This window comes from Dama dama, chromosome 7 (genome assembly GCF_033118175.1).
Source record: "Dama dama isolate Ldn47 chromosome 7, ASM3311817v1, whole genome shotgun sequence".
NCBI classification, from domain to species: domain Eukaryota; kingdom Metazoa; phylum Chordata; class Mammalia; order Artiodactyla; family Cervidae; genus Dama; species Dama dama.
The window spans coordinates 12,197,077-12,209,789 of record NC_083687.1 but is presented as its reverse complement, the minus strand read 5'-3'; the positions used below and the strand labels follow the sequence as shown (position 1 = coordinate 12,209,789).

General features: G+C 38.4%; 1 protein-coding gene across 4 annotated transcripts in view; it reads left to right on the top strand.

The window, feature by feature from the left end:
- The window catches only part of FKBP5 (FKBP prolyl isomerase 5), a 112,753-nt gene that overhangs the window by 61,948 nt on the left and 38,092 nt on the right, over window positions 1–12,713 (top strand). The window lies entirely within an intron of this gene.

Sequence of the window (12,713 nt, the reverse complement as noted above, 5' to 3'; positions counted from 1 at the left end):
AGTACATGAAAACATGCTGAATATGGCTTATTATTAGAAAAATGCAAATCAAAACTACAATGAGGTATCACCTCACACCGGTCAGAATGGCCATCATCAAAAAGTCCACAAGCAGTAAATGCTGGAGAGGGTTTGGAGAAAAGGGAACCATCTTGCACTGTGGTGGGAATGCAAATTGATACAGCCACTATCACGAACAGTATGAGGATTCCTTTAAAAACTAGGCATAAAACCACTACTGGGCATATACCCTGAGGAAACCATAATTGAAAAGACTCTATTTCCATAAAATAGAACCCCCCAGTGTTCATTGCAGCACTTTACAACAGCTAGGACATGAAAGCAACCTAAATGTTCATCAAGAGATGAATGGATAAAGAAATTGTGGCACATATACACATTGGAGTATTACTCAGCTATAAAAAGGAATGCATTTGAGTCGGTTCTAATGAGTTGGATGAACATAGAGCCTATTATACAGAGTGAAGTAAGTCAGAGAAAGACAAATACCATATATTAACTCATATATATGGAATCTAGAAAGATGGTACTGATGAACCCATCTACAGGACAGCAGTGGAGGTATAAAGGACAGACTTTTGGACAGTTTTTTGTGTTTCCTGGAATTTTGAGCAGAGAAGAGGCAGCTCTCAGTTGACGTGGTACCTTCAGCACACCTATCTAGAGGTCGCATGGTCTCATGGGGAGTGCATCCAGCTGGGTGTTAGGAAGCCAGGGTTCCTGTCTTTGTTCTTTCCTGTGGTATGTTAACATGAGTAGGTCACCTAACCTTCCCTGCTTTTACAAAAAGAAGCATCTGTAGAAGAGCTTTAAGATTAGTCTTGAGTCTGAGATTCCATTCTTGTATATTCTGTAAAGAGTACAGGGACAAAAACTGTAAAGGATTAAACGCAACACAAAAACAAAAACCTTTAGAAGGACCCCTGAAGATGATAATTAGGAATATGAGGCTAGAGCAGTATCACTGTGGCAAAACTTCTATAACATAATGTGTTCAGTTGCCTTTAAAACAAACATTGGCTAGGCAGCTTAGTTTTATACCTGTATGTTATGATGGCAGTAACTACATCATAATGAAGAAAAATAATACAAATGGACTGCAGCATAAATATTGTATAGTGAACTCTCTTGATCCCTTATGTACTGGGCTTACTGGCTGGCTTTACAATGGAGGGGCAAGAACTGTGTTACAGCAGTTTGGGTCCTCACTCCTGTTTACCATGCTTGCATACAGACCTTTTGAAACAATGCTTAAGCATCTTTTTTAGCCCCAGAAAGTCTGGAAAAACAAGAACTGGAACAATCTAAGACAGCTGGTTATTACCACTACAGAGTATGTTACAGAAATTAGAATGAAACAATGATCGTTTCCCTCATTGAATTTTTTAAACTAAATCTTTATTACATATTCTGAATCCCTAGAACTGTTCCATAGCCCATCTTAAAAGAAGCTAAAATAAGAATGACTCAGGATTTTCAAGTATACTTCTGTAATAGGACTTTTGTTCTTTCCCTCTCCCTCCAGCAAATATGCTATCACTAAAATTGGGAAGAGATGGGTTCGGGGGCTGCAATAATTATATCTGTCTCTGTTCTTATAAGTAAATCTAAGGACACTAACGCTTCACTCATTCCCTACCTAACCCTATGAAGATCTGGTGATTTTTGATAAAAGGCTATTTCTGTGAAGTTGTCTTTGGTGTTCTTGGTATATGAGTAAACACAGTTGGGAATTATGAAGATAAAAATCCTGTCTCTTATTTTCTTCCCTCAATTTGAGAAGACAAACCAGTCATTTTGGATTTTTGACATTACTATTCTTACTCTTGAGAGTAAAGCGTAATGGAGTAAATGTGAGTGGATCTGCCTTTAACGTTAATCTAACTTCATTAGATGCATCATGATCCATGTTTATTGTCAGTCATTAGCATACTGGGGTAAAAGGGAGAAAGTATATGTTGAAAGACTAATAGCGGATACTTTCTAGGACTTGCAGTGCAAGGCAAAGGGCTTATATGCATTATCTCATTTAATCCTCACATCAATCCTATTTTTTTTTTTTTTAATTTTTTAAAAAATTTGTTTATTTTTGGCTGTGCTAGGTCTTTGTTGCTGCATGGACTTTTCTCTAGTTGAGCTGAGCGAGGGCTGCTCTCTCGTGGTACGCTGGCTTTTCTTTGCAGTGGCTTCTCTTGTTGCAGTGCTCTAAGGTGCACGGGCTTCAGCAGTTGCAGCACGCGGGCTCGGCAGTTGCGGCACGCGGGCTCGGCAGTTGCGGCACGCGGGCTCGGCAGTTGTGGCATGCGGGCTTCAGCAGTTGCAGCACGCGGGCTCGGCAGTTGCGGCACGCGGGCTCGGCAGTTGTGGCACGCGGGCTCGGCAGTTGCGGCATGCGGGCTTCAGCAGTTGCAGCACGCGGGCTCGGCAGTTGCGGCATGCGGGCTCGGTAGTTGTGGCACGCGGGCTCGGCAGTTGCGGCATGCGGGCTTCAGCAGTTGCAGCACGCGGGCTCGGCAGTTGCGGCATGCGGGCTTCAGCAGTTGCAGCACGCGGGCTCGGCAGTTGCGGCATGCGGGCTTCAGCAGTTGCAGCACGCGGGCTCGGCAGTTGTGGCACGCGGGCTCGGCAGTTGTGGCACGCGGGCTCGGCAGTTGCGGCACGCGGGCTTCAGCAGTTGCAGCACGCGGGCTCGGCAGTTGCGGCACGCGGGCTCGGCAGTTGCGGCACGCGGGCTTCAGCAGTTGCGGCACGCGGGCTCGGCAGTTGCGGCACGCGGGCTTCAGCAGTTGCAGCACGCGGGCTTCAGCAGTTGCAGCACGCGGGCTCGGCAGTTGCGACACGCGGGCTCGGCAGTTGCGACACGCGGGCTCGGCAGTTGAGGCTCCCGAGCTGTGGAGCACAGGCTCAGTAGTTGTGCACGGGGCTTAGTTGCTTCATGGCACACGGGACCAGGGGTCAAACCCAGGTCTCCTGCGTTGGCAGGCAGATTCTTTGCCACTGAGCCATCAGGGAAGCCCCTACTGTTACTTTCTAGATTTTTTTTTTTTTTATTTAACAAATATTTATTGAGCTGCTATTATGTGATTGATTTTGTGCTAGGAGCTGAAAATACCAACAGTGGGCAGTACAGTTATGATCCCACTCTAAAAGGTTATTTGTCAATAGAGAATACAGATACTAAAACAAATAAATAATTTTAAGTGTGAGGTATTTAAAATTTATAGGGACAATTCAAGAATTCATAAATGTAATTTTACTTTTTTTATAATTACATTCAGTTTTGCTCTGAATGCCCTTTTTTTTTTTAAAAAAAATAGCGGGAAATTCCCAATCTTGCCATCTTGAAGTAACTCAGTCACTCCTGAGTATATTTTAGATTTTTTGTACAATCTATTTAGTTTAGGTGGCAGTTAGTCATAATAACATCTGTGTCTAAGACTGAGGTTTTTTTCTTTTAATTGAGGTACTATTTACATATATTAAAACTCACCCTTTTAAAGGTATAGCTTGATGGGTAATAGTTATATGACCACCACTACCACAATCAAGATACAGAACAGTTTTCTCATCCTAAAAATTTGCTTATAGTTCCTGGGCCATGCAGTCACAAATCTGGTTTCTGTTACTACAGTTTTGCGTTTTCCAAAAATTCATATAAATGGAATCATATGTCATCTTTGGCATTTGACTTCTTTCACTTAGTGTAATGATTTTGAGATTCATACTTGTTGAATTTAGCATTTTACAAGTATGGACAAACTACAATTTGTTCATCCATTCAAAAAACAGAACATTGGAGTTGTTTCCAGTTTGGGGCTATTGTGACTAGTGTAGTGAACATTCACATACCTGTCTGTGTGTGGATATATTGGATAAATTTATTTTGGGGTGAATACCCAGGAGTGGACTTGTTGATCAAATTGTGAACATGTTTAACTTTATAAGATGCTACCATACTGTGTTTTCAAAGTGGCTGTACCATTTTGTGTTTTCACCAGCAAGGTCTGAGAGTCTGTTTTCATATCCTCGTCAGTTGCTAGTGGTGTCAGTCTTTTTAACTGTAACCATTTTCATGCACATGGAATGGGGTCTGACTTTGGTTTTCAGTTGCATTTTCCTGGTAATTAGTCACATTGAGGGTATCTTTTCTTGTGCTTAGTGTACATTTGTATATTTTCTTTGTGAAGTATCTGTTCAAATCTTGTGCCCATTGAGTTGTACCCAGTAAGACAAGCACTTAATCAGATATGTATTTTGCAAATGTGTTCTCCCAGTCTCTAACTTGCCTTTTCATTTTCTTTTTTTTTTTTTTGCCTTTTCGTTTTCTTAATCAGTCTTTCAAAGAACAAAAATTTTCAATTTTAATGAAATTCACTTTACCAATTTTTTTAAATGTCTTAGGTACCTACTATAATTAACTATTTTAGTTTTCTTTTAGTTGGTTTTTTGTTTACATATGAGGAAGCAGGTAAAGCAAGAGCACAAAGTTATAATTAGTACTATTATTTGTAGTTCTAATAATTATTATTGAAGTTATAATTAGCCCAAAGTTACACAGTAAGTGGAAGAGCCGGTTATACAGTTACGGCAGAGCCATAACTCTTTCAAGTTATATTAGATCTTAAGGTTTAAAACTAGCCCCAAACTAGGTACAGAAACAAAGTAGGTCCTGGTCCAGCAGAATTTACTGCGTGCCTGCTGTCTGCCAGACATTTTTCTCACAGGAATGATGTGGTTAATGAGGTTTATCAAAAGCAAGATTATTGCTATTACATGCTTGGTATTGGGGCCTAGTTCCTATTCTTAGTTTTATTTTTATTTGAAATGTTTTTTTTTTTTTTTTACTGTTTTATATTCATTTTTGGATATACACATATATGGTGAAATGATGACCACAGTCAAGACCTACATAGAGCGCCTTTCCCTTGCGCCTCCCGCACCCCCGCCCTCCAGGTGGTCAAAGGGCGCCCGGCGAGCTCCCCGCGCTGCGCCCCAGGTCCCCGCCCGGCAGCTGCTTTATACTTGGTGCTGGGTATGTGTCAGTGCTGCTTTCTCAGTCCGGCCCACCTTCTCCTTCTCCCGCTAGGCCCACAAGTCTGCTCTCTACGGTTGCGTCTGTTCCTGCCCTGTTTGTTTCTCTTAAACATATTTTAGGCCTTGACAGCATTTTACAGCTTGTAAAATACACTTACTAGTAATGGGTAACCATGCAGCCAGCTTCCTGTGGGTGGTTTGTGGTTTAGCCATATGTTCCCTTTAAATTTCTATTGATACTCTTGCTCCTCTGTAAATATAGTCTTAACATCTGTTTACTTTTTTTTTTTTTTTTTAAGCATGCAGTTTAGGAGCATTCAGGATTTGGAGGGGAGACTTTTAGGCCAAAATATTCAAGTTTTCTGTCCTTCCCAAAAATGAGAGCCAGAAAGACAACAAACTTTCAGTACTTTCTTTGGCTTTACCTGGTACTTTCCAATGAAGGAAGAATGCTTCCAGTTTCATCACTGAGCGGATATTAAGGAGAAGCTGATTTAGGCATGGGTGAAAGTAGACTAGGGGAAGCTAACAAATTTTTAATTCCATGTAGATATTGCAGCATGGATGGTGTTCCTTTATTAAGTATAATATTGTGGTGTTAAGTTCTTTGGGGAAAAAAAATAATTAATACATGACTCCTGACTTCAGGTATCTAGCAGTTTAGCCTGGCAGAGTTGACCATGAAGGCTGTCCCAAAACATTATTTTTTCTCCCTGTTTTTGAAATGATAAGTCATGAGGATGGGAAAAGATCATCCAGTGATCAGTTTTCTTAGTAATTAGAGCAATGGCAAAAACAATGTAACATAAGACATATGAACACTTTAAAAGAATCTTAACATATAAATTAGTTTGTTGAATTCATAATCGTATCCTTTTGGTAGGGAGTGGGGATGATTTATCAGAGTCCTTTTTTTTTATAAGACATTTAAAAAATAAGATGAAATTAATATGAGGAAAAAGTATACAGGAAAAACTTTATCTAGTATGAAAAGAAGAAAGACAATGTCAATATTATCAATGATTTCACATGTAAACATACATTAATGACATTAGTCATTAATTTTATCAAGGATGCCAAGACCATTTATTAAGGAAAGGAAACAGTTGATGCTTGGAAAATTAGATATTTACATGCAAAAATATGAAGTTAGACCCTTACTTTACATTACATATAAAAATTAAAATGAATCTCACAAAGTCCTAAATATGAGACATAAAACAGTTTTTTTTAGGAGAGAACTTGGAAAGAAAGCTTTATGATTTTAGATTTGGCAGTGATTTCTTGGATAAGACACTAGAAGCAAGGCAGCAAAAGTAAAAAATACATAAGTTGACTGCGTCAGAATTAAAAACTTCTGTGTGTCAAAGGATACAGTAATGGAGTGGAAAGGCAGCCTAGGGCTTCCCTGGTGGCTCAGTGGTAAGGTATCGCCTGCCAACACAGGAGATGGAAGTTTGATCCCTGGTATGGGAGGATCCCACAAGCCATAGAGCAGCCAAGTCTGTGTGCCGCAGCTACTGAGGCTGTGTTCCAGAGCCTGGAAGCCACAACTACTGAGTCCACATACTGTAACTACTGAAGCCCGCGTACCCTAGAGTCGGTGCTCCGCAACAAGAGAAGCCACTGTAATGAGAAGTCTGCCCATTGCAACTACAGAGTACCTCCTCTCACTGCAGCTGGAGAAAAGCTCGCATAGCAATGAAGACCCAGCACAATCAGAAATAAAAAATAAAAGTGAAAAAAATTAAAAACCTATCTGAAAAGGCAGCTTAAAGAATGGAAAGAAATATTTGTGAATCATGTATCTGACAAGGGGTTAATATCTTAAAAGAACTCCTATAATCCAGCAACTAAAAAACACTCAAATAATCTGATTATAAAATGGACAATGGAGATGGGAGGGAGGCTCAAAAGGAGGGGATATATGTATACCTATGGCTGATTCATGGAGAAGGAAATGGCAACCCACTCCAGTGTTCTTGCCTGGAGAATCCCAGGGACGGCGGAGCCTGGTGGGCTGCCGTCTGTGGGGTCGCACAGAGTCTGACATGACTGAAGTGACTTAGCATGGCTGATTCATGTTGCGGTTTGACAGAAAACAACAAAATTCTGTAAAGCAATTATCCTTCAATACAAAAATTTTTTAAAAATGGACAATGGACTTAAATAGACATTTCCCTAAAGAAGGTATACAAATGGACTACAAGCATATGAAAAGATGCTCTGCATCACTGAATCATTAGAGAAATACAGATCAAAACCACAATGAGGTATCACCTCATATCCATCAGGTACTACAGTATTACAAGTGTTGGCATGGTCTTGGAGAAATTGTGCATTGTTGGTAGGAATGTAAAATAGTGTAGACATTATGGAAAACAGCATGGGAGTTTCTCAGAGAAAAAGTTAACTTATGATCCAGCAATTCCACTTCCTGGTATATACCAAAAGAACTGAAAGCAGAATCCTAAAGAGATATTTGTACACCCATGATTGTAGCATTATTCATTATAGCCAAAAGGCGGAAGCCACCCAAATGTTTGTGGGTGGGTAAACAAAATGCCTTAATGTGCTTACAATGGTATATTCGTACAATGGAGTATTATTCAAATGAGACAAAACTGATGAAACTTGAGGACGTTATACTAACTGAAATAATATAGTCACAAATAGACAAATAGTGCATGATCCCACTAATATCTAGAGTAATCCAATTCATAAAACAGAAAGTAGAATGAAATCTTGCCAGAGACTTGGGGCAGGAGGAAATGAGTTTTAGTGAGTGGAGTTCTAGTGTTGCAAGATGAAAAATTGTGGACATTGGTTGCACAACAGTTTGACTATACCTAACTGAACTGTATACTTAATGGTTGAAATGGTCATTTTTATGTACATTACCACAATTTAGTCTTTCCCTTTTTTCAACACCCCCCCTCCAGGGTGGTACACTTGTTACAACTGATGAACCTACATTGAACCTATAAAATTTGGTTTTTTTTTAATCAGAAAAAATTATATAATGCTCTGCAGAAAGAAGAAAAAAGTACAGTGCATTGTTTTTATACTGAGTTTTAAGTATATATTCTCATTTCATATTTTGTTTCTAATAGAATAGGACTGCTGAAATTGATCAATTGTACTTGGCGGTAGTAAAACTAAGTCCAGAACAAGTGGGAGAATAAATTGTGTTTTTATATTCTTGGTGTATTATACCTATAATTAAGACCCTAAAGAGACCAAAAGATCCCCCAAAATGAAGAATCTTAAAAATGTTTTTGCTTTGACGCTATAAATCTGCTTTTAAGAAACAGTTCTAAGGAAATAGGTAGGAGCTTGCTTAACCAACTCCAAGGTAACTGGTGCTCTCCATTCTGCTTGTAAAGACGCTGAGTGATGCTGCTTGTTTCCTGTTCTTTGGTGTGGCCCTGCACTCTGCCTCAGCCAGCTGAGAGTCATCAGTGTCCTTCAGCCACAGACCACTAGGATCACAACTGTAGTGAACAGATTGCATTTATTACTCATATAGCCTGCACTCCATGGGAAGCTGGGGGTGTCCCAGTAAGAGTGTTCAAAAGGCCTATAGGATTGGGGCTTGTATTAGGTGATTTGGTAAGAGTTTAAGGAAGAAGGGATTTGCTCTGGATTGATATTGTGGGAATGCAGATGATTCTTTGGGTATCTTAGCAGATCTATGCTAGGAGGAGGGCTGACTGGAGTGAGGCTTGAGCTGTACCTGTAGAGAAGTGGCAGTCACTCCTGTCACCAGGAGAGGGGGATGTTTGGTATTTTGTAGGTTGCACAGGGACCTTGATTTTTGTCCATGCTCAGACAAAATTTTGAAGTGTTCTTTTGTCTCACTTTTTCATGGTCTCAGAGTAACCCTGTCTGATGTTGATTTTTGTGAGATTGTTATGTCCAACAGGAGAATAGCATGGCCTAGCTGGGTGTCCTGGGCCCATTTCAGAATCACCAAGGCCGAGCTGTGTCAGGCAGTTTCCAGACATCAGGGCCCACTTTTTTCTTTCTCAGATTCTTACTAAGAATCACTTTAAACTTGCTTATATCCAGTATCCTTTTTGTAATTATGCAGTTTCATTAGAATAGTATATGAAACACTGAAAGTAGTATAATAAGAAAGGGGAATTATTTCTATGAAAACTAAGTTGAACATCTTTGGAAAGACTTATTAAAGTGAATTGCTAAAAGTCTTTTTAAAATGGCTATTGAATTAGGGGTGGGTAAATGCTAGGTGAAATAAGTAGGCCATTCAGAACAAATTTTTACCAGAAGGATTCTATGTACTGATCACAAGTGTCTTCTAGCTCTTACTCCACTTTAAAGATATCCACATTGTAAATTGCAAGTGCTATACTGTAAGTGTGATTTATATAGCGAAGATGAAATAGGACTCTTATTATACTCAGAGACAAGGCCTTGGCCTTCTAACACAGAATTAGTGAATTAATACACCTTGATAGGTTTTAAGTTTAAAAAAAGTTTGACATCATGTATGTGTTCTTTTTATGATTCTTCACTCAAAGCAACATTTTAGACTAACCTACAACCTTGGTCCTAATGAGTCAGGTGAGAGGCTTTTATTAAAAAGTCTAAATGTTTATTAGGGGAGTAATGAAAGTATGGCATATTCAAAAGATGAAATAGCATATAGCTATTAAAAGTCATATTTTCAGATATTGTCTTTTAACAGAAAAAAATGCCCATATTACATATAATGTAAGTGTAAAGAGTAGGCTACAAAATGAAATAAACTATGACCAGAATTTTAAGACTGTATATACAAAAATTTAATATGTAAACAAAGACATACACAATTGGAAGAAAATGAACCAGAAATTGACAATTTACCCCAGATGCTGAAATTGCAGACATTTTTTTTTCCTTATTGTATTCTCTATGTTTTTATATATATTCCAAGTGTTCTATAATGAGTTTTTGTTGTTGTTTTTTTTTTTTTAATTGGGGAAGTGTTTTTTATGAAGAGGCCCAAGATGGACAGTTTTAGAAACATATCCATGTTCATATCAGGCTGGCTCTTTGCTCAGCATGTTTCATTCAGTATCTGAAGCTCTGTGTAAGAGAAACTTAAATGTTCCTGAATGAGAAGAAAAGCCAAAGGCACAGACATGATTTATATAGCTTGGGGCTCCTGTGGATTTAATAGCCAGACTGCTGTTTCCAGCTTCTCAGGCCTACCATAGACATCATCTGTGAATTAAGCTTTTGCTGATTGCTCCAATCCCCAGCTCAAGGCAAAAGCCACTATTTGTATTCTGTGTTGGTGTTCACCATATACTTAAAAAAACAAAACAGGGCATGTGTCTTTTTTGCTGCACTAGCCAGACTACATTGCATGCTTCTTAGATGGAAGAAGGGAACAGCCACTTTCAAATTTTTAGAACCTAGACAGACCTTTGCTCCTCATTATTGGCTAAATGTCTTGAACATATATATAGTAGTACCCCCACAATATAATGATTTCCTCTCTTTCCAATAAAAGAGGGTGTAAGGTATTATTGGTCTTAAAATAGAAGAGTTGAGAGTAAAAAAAGGTCTATATGGACCACACTAAAACCAGTCACAGTCTTTGAGGAGCATCAGTGACTGTGAAGAAGCAGACTTTACATTTCTTCTGAAGATTGTAGACTGTTTTCACTTCGGAACCATGTGTGGGCATATATACTGATGTAGCCCTTTTGGAAGGGCAGTTGGGCAATATCTATCAAATTGAAAGTGCACATCACCTTTGCACTTCTAGGAATTTGCTCTTCAAATATACTTGCACAAAATAGGCAAACATAAGGGACAAAAATCCTTATTAGAGTATTGTTGATAATAATGTTTCTCTAGAGTAGAGTGACTGGAATATTCTGAAGTCACTGAGAATGAAGTAGGTCAGTATGTATTTATGATGATGATGATGACTGTTCTTTATTCAGTGTATATCGTATGCCAGGCACTTGAATTCTTACAACAACTATATGGCAAGTACTATTATTATCTACATTTTGCAGACAAGGAAACTTGTACAAGGTCACACAACTAATATGGGGCAGACCTGGTATTCTGATCTACGCAGTCTGGAGTTAAAGCAGGCTGTACTTCTAATCCCTAAAATTCGTATCCTCCTATCAGCTGATGAATAAAGATATAAGTGTGTGTGTATATGCATATATACACACATATATAAATTATAAACATATATTTATAGCATTTTATAATGTCATATATTTATATATAATGGAAATATATGTATATAAGAATCTATATAATGAAAAAGCAGTTCTGACCTGAATGTATAGTATGCTGTCCTTTTGTTTTAAACTTTTTAAAAAGCAACAGTGCACACTGGAAAGATACAAAAAGGAAATAATAACAGTGGCTTCTTATAAGGAGGGAATGAATGACTTTTCACATATATTTTTCTCTCTTAGGTGTTTGTAAAAATAGGCATGTATACCTTCCATATACTTCAGAATAAGTATATCTGACATTTTGAAAAGTTGTGATGCTTAAGGCTAAGCTGAAATCACGAGCCACAAGTGCTTTGTCCATCTCTACTTCCCTACCCTAATGTAGAGTTCCCCTTGTCCTAATCATCCTTACTGTAATCCTGCCTTCAGCTCTCAGTTCAAGATAACAGCTGTCTTCAGAATTTGCTTTTTCCGGTGTTCATTGCTCACCTGGTCTCACTTTGAATACTTAAGTCTTTGACAGAGCACCTCAAATTTGTATATCATCCCTTGAAGTTTTGTACATTTTCTGTTGTTTTCCAAAGGATTTGGGACTGCTTATTGTAAGATACAATTATGTAGGTTAAGTTTCTTCCCTGGTGGTCCAGTGGTTAATACTTCACTTTCCAGTGTGAGGGGTGTGGGTTTGATCCCTGGTCAGGAGCTAAGATCCTGCATGCCTGTGGCCAAAAAAGGCAGAACAATAAAACAGAAGCAGTAGTGTAACCAATTCAATAAAGACTTTAGAAATGGTCCATATAAAAAAATAATAATAATAATACAGTTTTACAGTTAAGCAGTAAACTTTTAGTTTCCTGGAAGTAAGCAAAAAAAAAAATCTGAGTTCTGTAGTTCTTGTGATTTGGCAGAAGAGGACACACATCATTCTGGTTTTTTAGAAAAATAAAAACCACTTTTTTTTTTTTACTCTAAACTTTGAGGAGAAATCTGTTTCATGGGCCGTTTTATGCAATTTATACTTTTCCGACTGCTTCTTGTTTGTTGTTTTTGTCTACCCAACTAAATTATAAGCTTTCTTAGGACAAATTCCATTTTCTATACTATTTTTGTTCCATCTCTGCCTAGAAAACACGTACTTATTCTTATGGTTGAAATTATAAATTAAGCAACAACTGCAGCCCAGCCACATTTTAGAGATTATGTTACTGCCACTTTTCAAAGACTTAGTCTTTGAGCAGTTTAGAATCTGATACCACTTTCATGCTTCTCAGTAGAGAATCTTCTCTGTTAGCTTTCAGGAAAAAAAAAAATCACAATTTGTTTCTTAGTGTGTAACTTTTACTGAGTTTTTTTGTAGCTCCTACTTCCTAGCTGAGTAGTATATAGTTTAAGGAATGGGAAATGTGTTTGAATTTTTGTTTTGTGGAAGTCTTAAAATATAGC